This window comes from Haliotis cracherodii, unplaced genomic scaffold, assembly GCF_022045235.1.
Source record: "Haliotis cracherodii isolate W230 unplaced genomic scaffold, xgHalCrac1.p SCAF_9, whole genome shotgun sequence".
NCBI classification, from domain to species: domain Eukaryota; kingdom Metazoa; phylum Mollusca; class Gastropoda; order Lepetellida; family Haliotidae; genus Haliotis; species Haliotis cracherodii.
This window is the reverse complement of record NW_027266343.1, coordinates 6,730,701-6,745,048: the sequence shown is the minus strand read 5'-3', so window position 1 is coordinate 6,745,048 and position 14,348 is coordinate 6,730,701. Positions and strand designations below refer to the sequence as shown.

Genomic DNA, 14,348 nt, shown 5'->3' with positions numbered 1-14,348 from the left:
TAACCTGGATCCGAAGGACCCGACGGACTGATTGATAACATGTATCAACATAATAAAAATATCAATAACTACAGTACACTACGTTTATAACGAACACGCTTATAACGAACTGACGGATATGTGGAACTATTTTTGTCCAGGCTAATTCTGTATATATGTTGTACATCTGCTTATAAGGAACTACGGTTATAACGAACTAAAATTAGTGGCCTGTTTGACTTCGTCATAACCGTAGTTTACTGTACAGTAAACTACGGTTATAACGAACACGCTTATAACAAACTGACGGATTTAACGAACTTACTGTTTTGGTCCCGACTATTTGTTGAAGTTATGCTGTATATATGCTTATAACGAACTACGGTTATGACGAACTAAAATGAGTGGTCGCTTTGAGTTCGTTAAAACCGTAGTTTACTGTATTTGAATATATTTATCCACATGCCTTCCCTGCATACTTTCACACATAGATATTAATAGCATTGTTCTTCTCAGTGCCTACGTCATGGAATAATGAGGGCGTCCATATATGTACCAAATATGAACCCATCAATCCTTGTTTGGACACGATTACTACACCTGCAAGGTTTCAGGTGAGGTGAGGTGAAATGGGGTTTAACGTCGCGTCCAAGATTATTGCACTTATATATCGACGTGAATGCCACGTGTGTTGCTGCTTGTACTAGTCCGAACTGATGCCGATTTATAGAGCTAGCACACTGAGATACCATGCCGCAGTTTGACATGGATACCCCACTCAGACACAGTATACTGACTCCGAGCCGACCAGTCCTTGTTTTAGCCCCTTAATGCCGAGCGCCAGACTGGGTAACAACAAGTATCGTTTAACGTCTTTTGGTATGACGCGGCCGTGGATCGAACCCCGGACGTTCCGCTCTCCGGGCGGACGCTCTACCACTAGACCACAGAGGCGGTCCTAGGTTTCAGGACACACACGTCATTAAACGTATAGCGTGTAGGACAGCAATGGAGTATAGCAAGGGAAATAATTATACTTTACATTTTTAACACCACGTGCGTTGCACAACATTCGTTTTTCGTTCATTACAAGACATAAAGTACAGATCGAGAAAATCCAAGGGATTTAAGTATTTTCATTCTGACCCCATAAATCAGAACAATATATAAAATAGTTTTTTAAACTTATTGAGGAAATACTATTTTTCTGAAAAATAAAGACGATAGTTCACATTTTACAAGAAATTAGTTACAACTGTTATCTGACAGTTTTACGAGAAAATGCATAATAAATAGAAGAAATAGTCTTTCTTTCAAATATCTCATTATCTCATCTCGTGACCTGTAAAAAAAATCATTTAAAAATATAAACTAAGCGGCAGAAGAAATTATAGGTTGGTAATTTGTAATATTCCTGAAAACTATAGCATAAACTGCACGTGCATGTTAGCTGTATAAATGGGTTCGTCTGCAGGGTATAACCACACGTGATGAAAGCACACAAAAGACATGCCACGACTGTCACAGGAGCAGAGAGAGAGAGAGAGAGAGAGAGAGAGAGAGAGAGAGAGAGAGAGAGACAGACATCGGTATGGGGCAAATGGGGGCAACACACGTCCAAATTGCCAGAAGGTTTGGTTGTACACCATTGACAGTAGCCAGGCTGATTCAACGGTACAGGCAGACAGGGAGGACACAGGATAGGCCTAGAACCGGACGACCCCGAGTGACAACACCACCAGAAAACGGTCAGATACGGCTAATTCACCGGCGAAACAGATTCCTCACGGCGACGGCATCCCATTATCCAACGTACAGTACTACGACGACTTCGTGCTGCTGGAATCCGAGCGTATCCTCCTTTCCGAGGAATGGTACTGACTGCTCAACATCGACGCCTGAGACTGTGATGGGTGAGGCAGGTTCGACGCTGGCAAGTGAGAAATTGGCGTCGAGTGCTGTTTACTGATGAAAGTCGGTTTAACTTGTTTCGAAATGACGGCAGAGAACGAGTTTATCGACGCAGAGGGGAACGTTTGGCTCCGGCGTGTATTCGAGAGGTCCATGCATTTGGCGGGGGAGGTGTCATGGTGTGTGACGGTATTTGTGGAGATCAGAAGACTGATTTGGTGATTATACAGGAAACCTGAACGGTGTGCAGTACAGAGACCAAGTGTTGCAGCCAGTTGTGCTTCCGTTCTTACAAAACCAACAGCAGGGGACATTGTTTCAACACGACAATGCCAGGCCACATAGTGCAAGACTGACTCGGAACTTTCTAAACCAGCAGAACGTTGACGTTTTGCCCTGGCCTGCCCACTCACCCGATATGAATCCTATTGAACATCTGTGGGACATCTTGACAGACAGATTAGAGCACGCCATCAGCCTCCCGTCAACAGACAAGAATTGCAGCAGGCCCTGAGAGATGAGTAGCAACGGATTCCATTCCACGTCATCAGAAGACTGACGTCATCGATGAGGCGGCGTATCACAGCATGCATTGAGGCATCTGGAGGTCACGCTATTGAAGGCAATTGTGTCGACAATGAACTTGTAGTTTGTCCGACAAAATTTTGGTGACATTTCAGACAACTTTTGAAAAAGAAATTTCTTCCCCCACTATTGTTTACCTTGAGCTTACATTACCTGTGATTGCTTAATTTCATTCAAACTGTGGTTGATAAAACATGTGTTACCCCTCCCTAGATAATATCATAATTCACAACAAAACCTCTTCTTGCTATTTTTTTATCGATCATGGAACTCGACCTATACTTTCTTTTGCCGCCCGGTTTACATATAGATTGTGTCACTTGAAGAAATATATGCGAGATATTTGCAGAAAAGGCCAAATGTCCTCGGTATATTTCTTCTATCTTACTGATGTTCTTTGAACAGAAGAAAGGCCCCATTTTATTTAAATTATGTTCAGCTTATTTCAATTTTCACTTAGCTAATCAGTTTAGAATAAACAAGAAATCTTTAAACACCCAATCTCATTTGTTTATTATCAAAATTAGTGATAGAGTACAACAAAACTTTCATTAAATGAAATATTACATATGGTATAATAGCTGCACGAGATATGTAAGAAATATTTATAAATATATACAAACAAAGATTTGATATGCATTCAATATTTTAACATGTATACATTTAAGAACAGAAAGGACACACTGCACAATAACTTGTTATAAAATATATCATCAATAAAAGCAGCGTATACGTATTCGAAAGAAAAATGTTAAAATAAATTCTGAATGTTGGGCTTAAATCAAATATCACAGAAAGATACATGTATACATTTAAAGTAAAATTATAAGGAATGAAGGCACCAGTGAACTTTTCAGTAATGAAATCAGATGAATCCAACAATACACATTTCATTTAACTGAATGAAAATACATCACATTTAGTCAAAACGTTTAGGTTCATTGATGTAAACAATTCATATTTGTTTACACTGGATACATCTTTGGTTTGGTTACAAAACACATACGTCATACGCTAATCATCAGCATGCTCATTTACAAACGACCCACAGCTGTCGTACTGCAAATATATGTATACAAAGTTCAATTTATTGAAAACAATAGAGAATATCCCTGAATAGTATATACTATTCGACTTTCCGAAAAGTGTTGTTATCTCCCTTTGAGTGATGTCCCCTTTTCACGTTCACTTCCGCCGAGTAAACCTTCAAAATGGCGGCAAATAACAATATTGACGTTGATGATGAATTCCATCAAATGAAAGTTAAAGAATTGCGTGAATACCTACGGGAACGAAATCAAAAGGTGACTGGGGTAAGAGCACATGTTTTAGCGCGAGCAAGAGGGGCGAAGGCACTTCGTTTGGATGCAGCCAGCTTAGTACAACCCAGTAAAGGCGTTAGGCTATATCTATGCAACGGAAGCTCGTCACACCCAGCGGATATCGAATGCCAGACCCCACTACATTAATGTTTGGTTGGAACGATGCTGTTGAATCATTGCCGGAATTCTCAGAGAAGGAAATCTACAATTATATGGTACTTAGCAACCATAGGACTTCAGACACGAAACCCATGATGGCTAAACGACAAATGAAGGCAGTGGTGTTTTACCAAGATAGACATGTTCACGGCGTAGCTCTACACAACATCCATCACGACTGTGACCATATGTTTGTCAGATGCCGTGTCATAACATCACTACCAACAGCGGATCCTAAAAAAAGCCCCGATCACGAAGTTTGGGCAAGTCTCTCAAAAGTAACAAGTCGTGTTCATTCAGCAAATTGTACTTGTGCAGCTGGGTATGTAGACTTTGCATTTATATAACTACAGTCGTGTCATCTATATCATGTATATCTAGATCGCTGTTTTTTTACAAACAAAACGTTTAAAAACCTTTTCAAAGAAAATATGTTCCAAATATTAAGTTTGAGCAAAAGATATGTAAATTATTAATTCCAAATACCAGCAAAGTAATTGATACATTTTAAAAACTCTTCCTTTGAGGGACCTCTCATTCACTTTTGTTAATTCAAATAAATAAACAGATTATTGATATTGTTGCTTATTAATATGTGACATCTTTAGTTGATTACATTAAAAAAAATTATTGTTTAGGGTGAAATAGAGGAAACATGACTGTGTCATTTTATATGCATTTGATTGTTATTTCATAATATTAAAGCTAGAGTCCAAATAATATTAATAAATATAACTAATTTTGTTTTTGCAGTGCCGGGGAGGCTTGTAATCATGTATCAGCCCTGCTTCATGCCCTTGCAGACATTAGTCAGAAGAAAAAGGATGGTTTGCTTTCATGCACATCAGTTGAGTGCAAGTGGAAAATTCCCAGAAAAAGGAACTTGGATCCAATGAAATCGGATGACTTGAACCTGATGTCAAGTGGCAGGAAGAGTCAACAAAAAGGTACTGGGACTACACAAGGTACTGTCGGAATACAGAATGGAACAATCAACAAAAGATCAATGTGTCCCAACAGCAACATGCCGCAGACAACAATAAATCTCACAAGATTTAATAAGAAGTTAATTGGTCATGAAACAAAAAGTAAATGTGGATATGTTGTTAATACAACTACTGTTACTCAAGCTCCTGAACCTATGCCAAAACTTCCAAAAATACCATGCATTGATCGTTGTATTCCTGACGATGTTGATATTAAATCGCCAACCTGTCAAACTACCTTTCAAAATTATTTTGATTCCATGAAAGTGTCAGAAAAGGATACGAGGTCAAGAGAGAGAATGACAAGAGGACAACATAAAACAAAGTTTTGGAAGGAAGCCAGATTGGAAAGGATAACAAGTTCACAGTTTGGCAAAGTATTTATCCGACAGACATCTACAGCTCCAGATAGACTTGTATGTGACCTAATGGGATATCGGGGCGAATTTGGTAACAGACATACCAGATGGGGACTTTCACATGAATCAGCAGCAAGGCGGCAGTATAGCCTACAAAATGGCAGGTCTTCATCCACAGTTGAAAGTGTCTCAGTGTGGACTAATCGTGAATACAGACTACCCTTACCTTGCAACCCTGCAAAATTCTGAAATTCTTGACACGTTCCATATGCCTTTCAACATGGATTCTCAAGTTTGCTATTCTCCTAGTTTGTTCAATTTCTACAGCAGTCAGCTGTTTTCTCTTATGTTTCTTTGGTGGAATTATTAGGAGTATACCTTTTGGTGTTGTCAAGTCTGAGATTGTAAATCCCTTATCCGCCATGATTGCATCACCTACATCACACAAATCTAAAAGTCCTGATTCATGATTCTACTGTTATTTGCCGGTCACTTATAGCTCCTGACCACAAGTCAGAGACAAAGCTAACAACACCATTTGGAGTGACACCAACAAGCGCTTTAAATGTTATGTGACTTTTATAATGACTGTACATTTGTGACTGTTTACCAATGGAGTAAGGTTTTACAAAAGGTACAAAATATCAATCCATCTATTAATGACATAAGCACAGCAGCTTCTGGAAATATGAAATGGCTTTGATAAATCAACAACTAGGAGTCCAAGTCTAAGACGCATCAACACTAGAAAGAACTCGTCTATCAAAGACAAAGATTTAGGTCGTCCGATATTGGATGTTGGATAGTCCCTGTCATGAACCTCAGAAAACTCGTCAAATAAACATGAAAACTTTTCTGCATCCACAAGACCTGTATAATAGGTTACCAATTCTGAATCATTCTTCACATCAAAAAATGTTAAATCAGGAAGTTTGACTTGAGTGGCTTGATTGCGAAAGACTTTTTTATTTTCAGTCTCAGTCTGAGTCATTGCACAGGATGTTTTCACAGGATTCAAACACTGAAACATTACATCGTCAGTTTGAGTAGACATGCTTCTAACTTCCACCATTTCTGTTTGCGATGATCCATATCTTATGCAACTGATATCGTCTTCACACACAGCCTCACAGTAGTCACGCAGCATAATTGATGCAACGTCATAGGATCTGTCAAAATAATAAGTAGCTTTTCATCACATTAAATAAATAGTTTTTTTCCGATATTTTGAGGTTAAAGGATTATAATTAATCAAAAGTAAATTAAAAAAATAAATTAACATAAATCTGTTAATACAAAAGCTAATATAAGAAGTGTATTATCAAGTGTTTTGGTCAATGCTCTATTATATTTTATGCTCTCTATATATATTTTATGCTCTTTATATTTTATTGTTCTGTAAGTAAGAGAGACTACACCATGATTTTTATATTTTGTCTTGTTAAGCATAACTTCTCATAATAATCAACAAATTCAAAAAAGAAAAAAAACTTATGTTCCCGCTGTACCTGGCACCTTGACTGAATGTTGTGGAATGATGTTCAATTTCATCAGACTGAGGAGTCCCTCCATGTATCTGCATAGTCACTTTGGGAGATTCAGGGTCACAGGCCTGTTTGAATGGGCTTTCATTTGGCTTAGGGGTATTAATAAAGTCAGCATCAGACACCTGCAACAAATTATCAACAGACATTTTTTTATATTTATTCAAACAAAAAAGATGAAAGAGAGGATACATAGAATTTTAAGATCAACACAACTTGAAACGTTTTTGTTTGTTTTCTTCATTTCATGTTTTAATCATAGCACTTTTTTACAATCACATAACATTCACAAACGATAAAACACATTAAATACACCAACAACAGCATAAATGTTATAAGAATCAACATATCTCACTGTGCAAGTACTGTAAATTTTCTTCGGAAAAATCGATGGAACATCATGCCCTATGCCTGGACCGTTACCACCCAGGAAATCTTCTGAGCATTACATCAGTGTGCTTGGTCACTGTGAGGTCTTTTCTCACTAACCGAAGTCGCCTTAACCACGCTTGTCGTAGGGACTTGCTTACTGGAATGACGTGTAGAGATACTATTCTTTCACCGACTCTCTTTTCCCTAAAATTGCTACAAATACAGCAGTATTGCTTCCCCATTATGACAGCTTCGAAGCAGCGCGCTATTTTCGACGGAAGTTGACAGTACTCGGCGGAAGTTCATCCAACCAATAGGGCCCGTAAGTCTCGCGAAGCGCTACTTCCGTTGCCAGCATTTCCGGTGACATGCCTATCCGCGTGAACTAGTGCTGCTTTCGAAATGCGCGGCCGCCAAAGCTAACTCTGTAGACGGTACCAAGTGAACTACCACGCTTGGGTGTCACCGCTGTTGACAGTCGTAAAAGTTTACTTATTTCACAATAATATGATCGGTTATTGTCAATACTGTCAGGTTTATTGGTTCCTGAATGACAACTGACAACCATGGGGCCGTTCGTAAAGGTATGTGTTCTTTTCTTTACCTTTAAAATAATTTTGACAACCAGTGCGGTACTATCATTCAGACGTGTATTTATAGTTTCAGTGGACAGTGTTTTATGATTACGGAGGATGTGTTACATGTTTCTGTGATGTAATATTACTTCTGAAGATGTAACTACTAATAGGTAGGCCACTTTCCCCAACTTACCACGTTATTCTGGTATCTGACGGCATGATCAGTGTCATGGAAGCCGTGCCTTTGACAGTTTGAATAGGCATTAAATTAGGCAAGATTTGGAGGATGAAATTTGGAAAATCTATGCTATGAATATATTTTTAAACGTGAAATTTATTTTAGTATATTGTATTTATTTATTTTTTTTAGTAATTATAGTACTTAATAACCCAGTCACGTGTTTGGAACTTAAAATTTAATGTGCACTATATTTGGTCATAATTACCATGTTTACTCTGTCACACACCTTTAATTAAGTAAATAATATTCCATTAAGAAATTTGTTAGTTTGGAGAAGAAACTTACTTATAAATATATTTTTTTATGAAGGAGACAATAGGTGAAATGCAATGTAGAAAGCCTGTGCATAAATTGATGTGTAATTATGAAAATTAGTTTGTATATTAAATGTGAATAGATATAATAATGCAGATGTACTATTTCTTGCACTTTGGTAGTTTGCACCATAAGTTTACTCTCACCTACATGTACTTAATGACTGTATGGAAGTGCGGATGTCAGAAATTAACAAGAAAGACTCAAAAGACCCCCACCCCACCCCAAAAAAAAAAAGAAGAAAAAAAAAGGTAATAATATTAAAAATGTTTTTGTGAAATAATTAAGAGTTGAAAGAAAATGAATAATTTCCTCTACTTTGGATGAATGACAGTCATTACTGCATGCCAAATAGATTTTCTTAGCCCTGCCTGTAAATATATTGATCCCAAAAATAATTATCCAAATTGAATAAAATAAAGCTCTTCTCATCAACATGCACCAAAAAAGAATATATGGGAGAATAAACATAATAACTTATAGTGTCACAAATCACTCAACAGTTAATCAAATAACCATGAAGGCAAGTCAATACATTATATTGATTACTATAATCTAGTATTTGAAATAAATATATCAGACCCTATCCTGTAAAACACACATACCCCTTAATTTCGAACTACATTTGAATATGTATTATCATAGTTACATTAAAAGTATTTAAGTCAAATTGTTTTATTTTACTCGCATATTTCAATGAAAGACCTCTTAGTCTCAGGTGGTTTCAGGTTTGTGCAACAAGTAACTGCTGTTAGTATTCCATATGAATATTCACAGTGATATACTTATTCATCAAATTGTGTAAACATTATTTGTCCGGTGATGAATAGAACTGGTGTTGGACAATGGTAATTTTACACTGTGTATGTACTTGATGTCTAGTTCTATGTTGTTGCAGAACATGAATGGTTTTTTTCTTGGTCATACAGGAGTGAATTTCTGCTGTACAGCAACCAAAAGATGAAGCATCATCCAGCACACAGCAACTTCAAGTCAGAAGTGGCCAAAATGGAAGACAAATACACTGAATTATGGAGGCGATCACCAATGACATGTCCTACATTAAGAAAGATACTTACTAATAAATGAAGTGTAATGTTGGGAAGGGAAGAAATAAAAGTGTTACACCTCGTCAGCAATATAATTGTTATAACACTGCAGACTGTGATTGATAGCAGGGGCAAGATTAAAAGATTAATTGTGATAAACGGTAGGGTTTTTTAAATTAATATTTCTGGTTGTGAGGCTCAATTGAACCAAGTAAAAAAATTGCCACAAGTCCAAAACATTAATAGATTCAACTTATCACTCAGTCAACACTGATGAACACAATGTAGTGCAACCATATTGACTTGATGAAGAGATAGAAACAATTGCACCTATTTTTCATATATTTGTGTATTTTAAATGTTCTGCCAATAAATCCAAGTCAAACAAATGAGGTAACTGTCATTTCACATTTTCCGCTATCCATTTGGACCAATCTGTTTTAAGATTACTGGTCAAGAAATGTTAATGTTTATTGGGTTTGTTCTATCAATCAGTGTAATTTGTATGCTGGACCCAAAACAGGGATGCAAAAACAAGACATGTTGATATTTCAACAAAGAATTCATTTCACAAAGCAACAACTGCTATGCCATTGGTTAAGTTAAATTTTCATTGGTAAGCATCTGTTGTATTTTCTTGGAAAATTTTGACCCATAAACTGGAAATCTATTATCACTCATTCCATGTGCATTGTTATGATATTATATTCAATATCAATTCAGTATCATGGCTGATACCAGAAATATTAAACAACTTTTTTTGTATGGCATTATCCCAGACAAAAAACAATAAATAAGCTTCAGATCTATTCAGTAATTTTATTCCAAGGTCATGAGTATTAAACATTCATGGCAAATATTCCCAAATGCCAAGTCTGAACAAATAAATGTGCCAGCATGCACTGTTACTGGTGTCAGTATCTAGATTCACACTGGACTTTATGAGAGAGTCCCAAGATGTTCTGCAACACAATGTTGATGACAAGTAGGTCCTGTTCCAGCAAGTGTCCTGTGTATATGGTGTATTCTGATGGTCACAGACATCATTTACAGAGCCAATACTTCAGCAAACTGTTCAGATAGAACTTTAATATGTTTACACCAGTATACACAACAAGAGTTGTTTTTTCATAGGCAATGTAATGCTTGACCACAAAATATTCCAAGAAATCTGAAGATATGTTATAGTCTGAGATGCTCTTGAGGTGCAGTTATGCTTGGCATCAAGGTAATTCTGGTGATCCATATGCATCTACTCGTGAGTAAGATGAGGAAATCTTGATCCCCTCAAACATGGAAATATGGTCCAACTGCAAAAAATAAATAACACTTATGAGATCATATAATATATACTTCTAAAATACCAACCATTTCTTACAATGCCTACATCAAGATATAATTAATAAATTAAGCATGCTTAACAAATGCTAAATGGGGTTGTAATGGTCAAGTCTATTCACAGAATACATTTAAGTGAGGTCACTTTTCAGAGATCTTTATAACAAACACCGCAAGGATTTAATCATCATTATTTACAAATTAGATTAATATTTTTGTGTGTGAATAAAACCTGATTTTTCAGTTCACATAAAATTATCATCGTGATATTGGCACATATCCTTATTTATTAACACAGGCACCCCCATAAGTCTCCTTGCACAACATTAAGTATTGACAAAATTTGCGTTGCCAACATGCACTCGATAGGCCTTCTTTAAATATGACTATAGTTTGTGTCATCTCCCCTGGACCTACAATTATAATTCTGTGACGTTCCCTATCAGAGCCGAACATTTATTATCGGAAAAGGCTCAGGATAGATGTAATGGAAATTTGCCATAACATTGTATGGTGCACAAACCGAGAGCATATTGCAAATACCTTCAGAACGAATGTTTATGCTCATTTTACAACGCCAACACCATTGTACGTGTGATGATGAACCATGAACCGACCATTATTGCCTTATCAACACTGACAATTATACCAACTTATCAGAAGTGTGCAAAAAACTTACCTCAATATTTATGAATGGGTAGCGGCCAGTTTCACATCGACCATAGGACGTCTTGACAACACTGCAACTGCTTTGACAAGCCAACACTTGCTATTCATGTTCCCCATCTCGAGTGTTTTAATGCCTGTGACAATGTCATGTTTTTCTAAGTTACACCTGCGTGTTCCAAATATGATTCGCCGGGCCCTGCCCGAAGTGACACTGCTGTCGCCATTGCCGCGAGACGTTGTTTGTCACCGGAAGTACTAAATAACGTTAGGTCTCGCGTAGTCCCGTGACCTACTTACACCCCCTATTGAAGAGTTCCAACTCAAGACGGATAACTCTCATTGAACTTGACTTTTCGGAAAGTCGAATACTAATGAGCTATGTTTAACACTGTTTTCAACAACAACAATAATAATAAATATATTTACAACATGATTGTTTTATTAAATATGAGGTTAAATTCATGAGGTCAGGTTCTACGTCGTGTAAACAATTCCGTGAGGTATTGACGATGGTGAGTCTGAATGGTTCGACAATATGCATTTTTTAAAGTACAATTGCCAACATTGTCAATATAAAATATGACAGAAACATCATTAAAATCATACAGTTTTAGGAAAAAAATAAATATAAAAATTCATTAACAGAATGGACGGCTGTAGTAGTGATCTGGTGAGATTTACAAGTTGTGTTCTTCCCTGTATGCTTCCGCGCCTTCTTCTATTGCTACAAGGATCTTGCTGACATCTCGCGCAATGATGTAGTTCCTTCCATCGATTTCAGTTGTGTCTGAGAGATTCCTATAGTCGGTCCGCATGATGTCACGTGACACATCTGCTGTCACGCTACGGCCTGGCAACATCGTATGCAACTTACACAACATGTCAACGTTGTTCTGTTCAAGTCTTCTTATGTTGTCCGTGTAGCTCCTGGTGTCAAGGCGAGCTCCTTTCAGGAAAACTCTAATCTTTGACAAACGTTCCACTTCTATCATGATCATATCTCCGATCTGAAGTAGAACATATCATCATCATCATCATCATCATCACGTTACTGACGCCATTGTGTAAAACACAAACAGCACATCATCATGGGTATTATACAAGGGGCGGTGGGGTAGTCTAGAGGTTAAAGCGTTCGCCCGACACGATGAAGACCTGAGGTCAAGTGTATTCCTGGTGTTACCTCCCCGTGATCCCTCTCTTCCTCACACACAAGTTACTATGTAGGCCGTCCGCTTCCTCACTCACTCGCATGTTACTATGATTGAATGCATCTCATTCGCCCACACACTAACTTACTCAACATGCTATTGGTAAAGATTTCATTTATTTTTATTTTTGGAGAAAGAAAGAGCAACTGAAAGCGACAACCATTCGTCACCACTCGCCCTTTTCCGTAACCTGCAAGAAGACACGCCCCCCTCATTCGACACCACTCGCCCGTTTCCGTAACCTGAAAGAAGACTCGCCCCCCTCATTCGACACCACTCGCCCCTTTCCGTAGCCTGCAAGAAGACTCGTCCCCCTATCGATGAATGTTATGCGCGAAAATACGACAAACCAATCAGAATGCGCGTATGATTTCACGTTCTGCGTCAAAGAATCCCTCAGAAATAATTTTTGATTTTACATATGTCTTGCATCTAAAAATATACCCAAGACACAGTTAAATGTGTTCAATCATACTGTATAATTCCGGATATCCCGATGTGCTTTTTAAATTGCATTTGAAATATATATAGTATATGGGGAAATATATGTAAACCATTACGCAACGAGTTGGCAATTGTTTTAGGTATGCCCGTTTGCGCTAAGACGGAACGCGGTCGCAAAAAATGGCCATGAGAGGGGCACGAGTCGCTATTTGGTTTGTCTCGGTATAACACGAGTTTGTCACGAATGAGCGACAACACATACTACATAACCGAACGCCACCGATGTGTATGTTCAGTCGATGGAAGTTCTTTACTGGATATCCGACTTCCGTGTATTAGAGACCGGCCTTTATTCATTCACCGGAAGTCAGGAACTGTTTAGGATATGGTTTCCCATAGTTTTCCTAGACCAGGCGTATATTCTTCTCATTGAGTTTACATCTGGCGTCCAGTTGAGGTCCTCGGGCCCATTGCAGGTCCGTATAACTAAAAGTTGGTTCGTTTATTTGTTGTTGATTAACTCAGCAATATTCCAGCTTTATGAAGGGGTCTATAAATAATCAAGTCTCGGTCAGACAATCAAGTGATCGATATTGAGAGCAACGATCACGCCGTCGGGGTACGATGACAAGCAAATGACCTGGCAGCCGAATCTGACCACCCGATCAATTTGGGCGTTTTTTACAACCAGCGTTTGTCGTATGTATTCTGACCCGGAATCCTCACGTGGGAGGGGAGAGGGGAGGGGGGCAAAGATTCAGTGTCCATTGAACTATTCATTCCCTACAAACTAATACTTCACAGTTATAACATACCTGCATTCCAGGTGTAAATGACACACCTGTGCTGGGGAATCCCTCTAGAGGGGAGTGGGCGTCAAGGTAATTTCGTAAGTCTGAACTGATTCTTCCTTTCTACAAAACAATAAAAGAAATCCGTTATAGCATTTTACGGATAGTGTGATCAATGCATAACCGATCTGATAAACTTAGTCTCATGGATCGATAAAAATGCAAACTACTACTAGTTCCATTCATTTGCGAATACGCTCACATTTCGCGAACACCTGGTATCATAAATATTCCATCGGAATTCATAAGCACATGTTTATGGTTGAAGCAGACATGTCTTATGAATGTTTGTTTGTTTGTTTGTTGTTTAACGCCGCGCTCAGCAATATTCCAGTTTTATAAAGGAGGTCTGTCAATAATCGATTCTGGACCAGACAATCCAGTGATTGACATCATGAGCATCGACCCACGCGATTGGGATGCGATGACATGCAT

General features: G+C 38.0%; 2 pseudogenes; one reads left to right on the top strand and one right to left on the bottom strand.

Moving 5' to 3' along the window:
* Positions 1 to 3,686: 3,686 nt before the first annotated feature.
* LOC139453072 (uncharacterized) lies at positions 3,687 to 5,671 on the top strand (annotated as a pseudogene).
* Positions 5,672 to 6,188: 517 nt separating this feature from the next.
* Positions 6,189 to 7,459, bottom strand: LOC139453134 (uncharacterized; annotated as a pseudogene).
* Between the last annotated feature and the right edge of the window lie 6,889 nt (positions 7,460 to 14,348).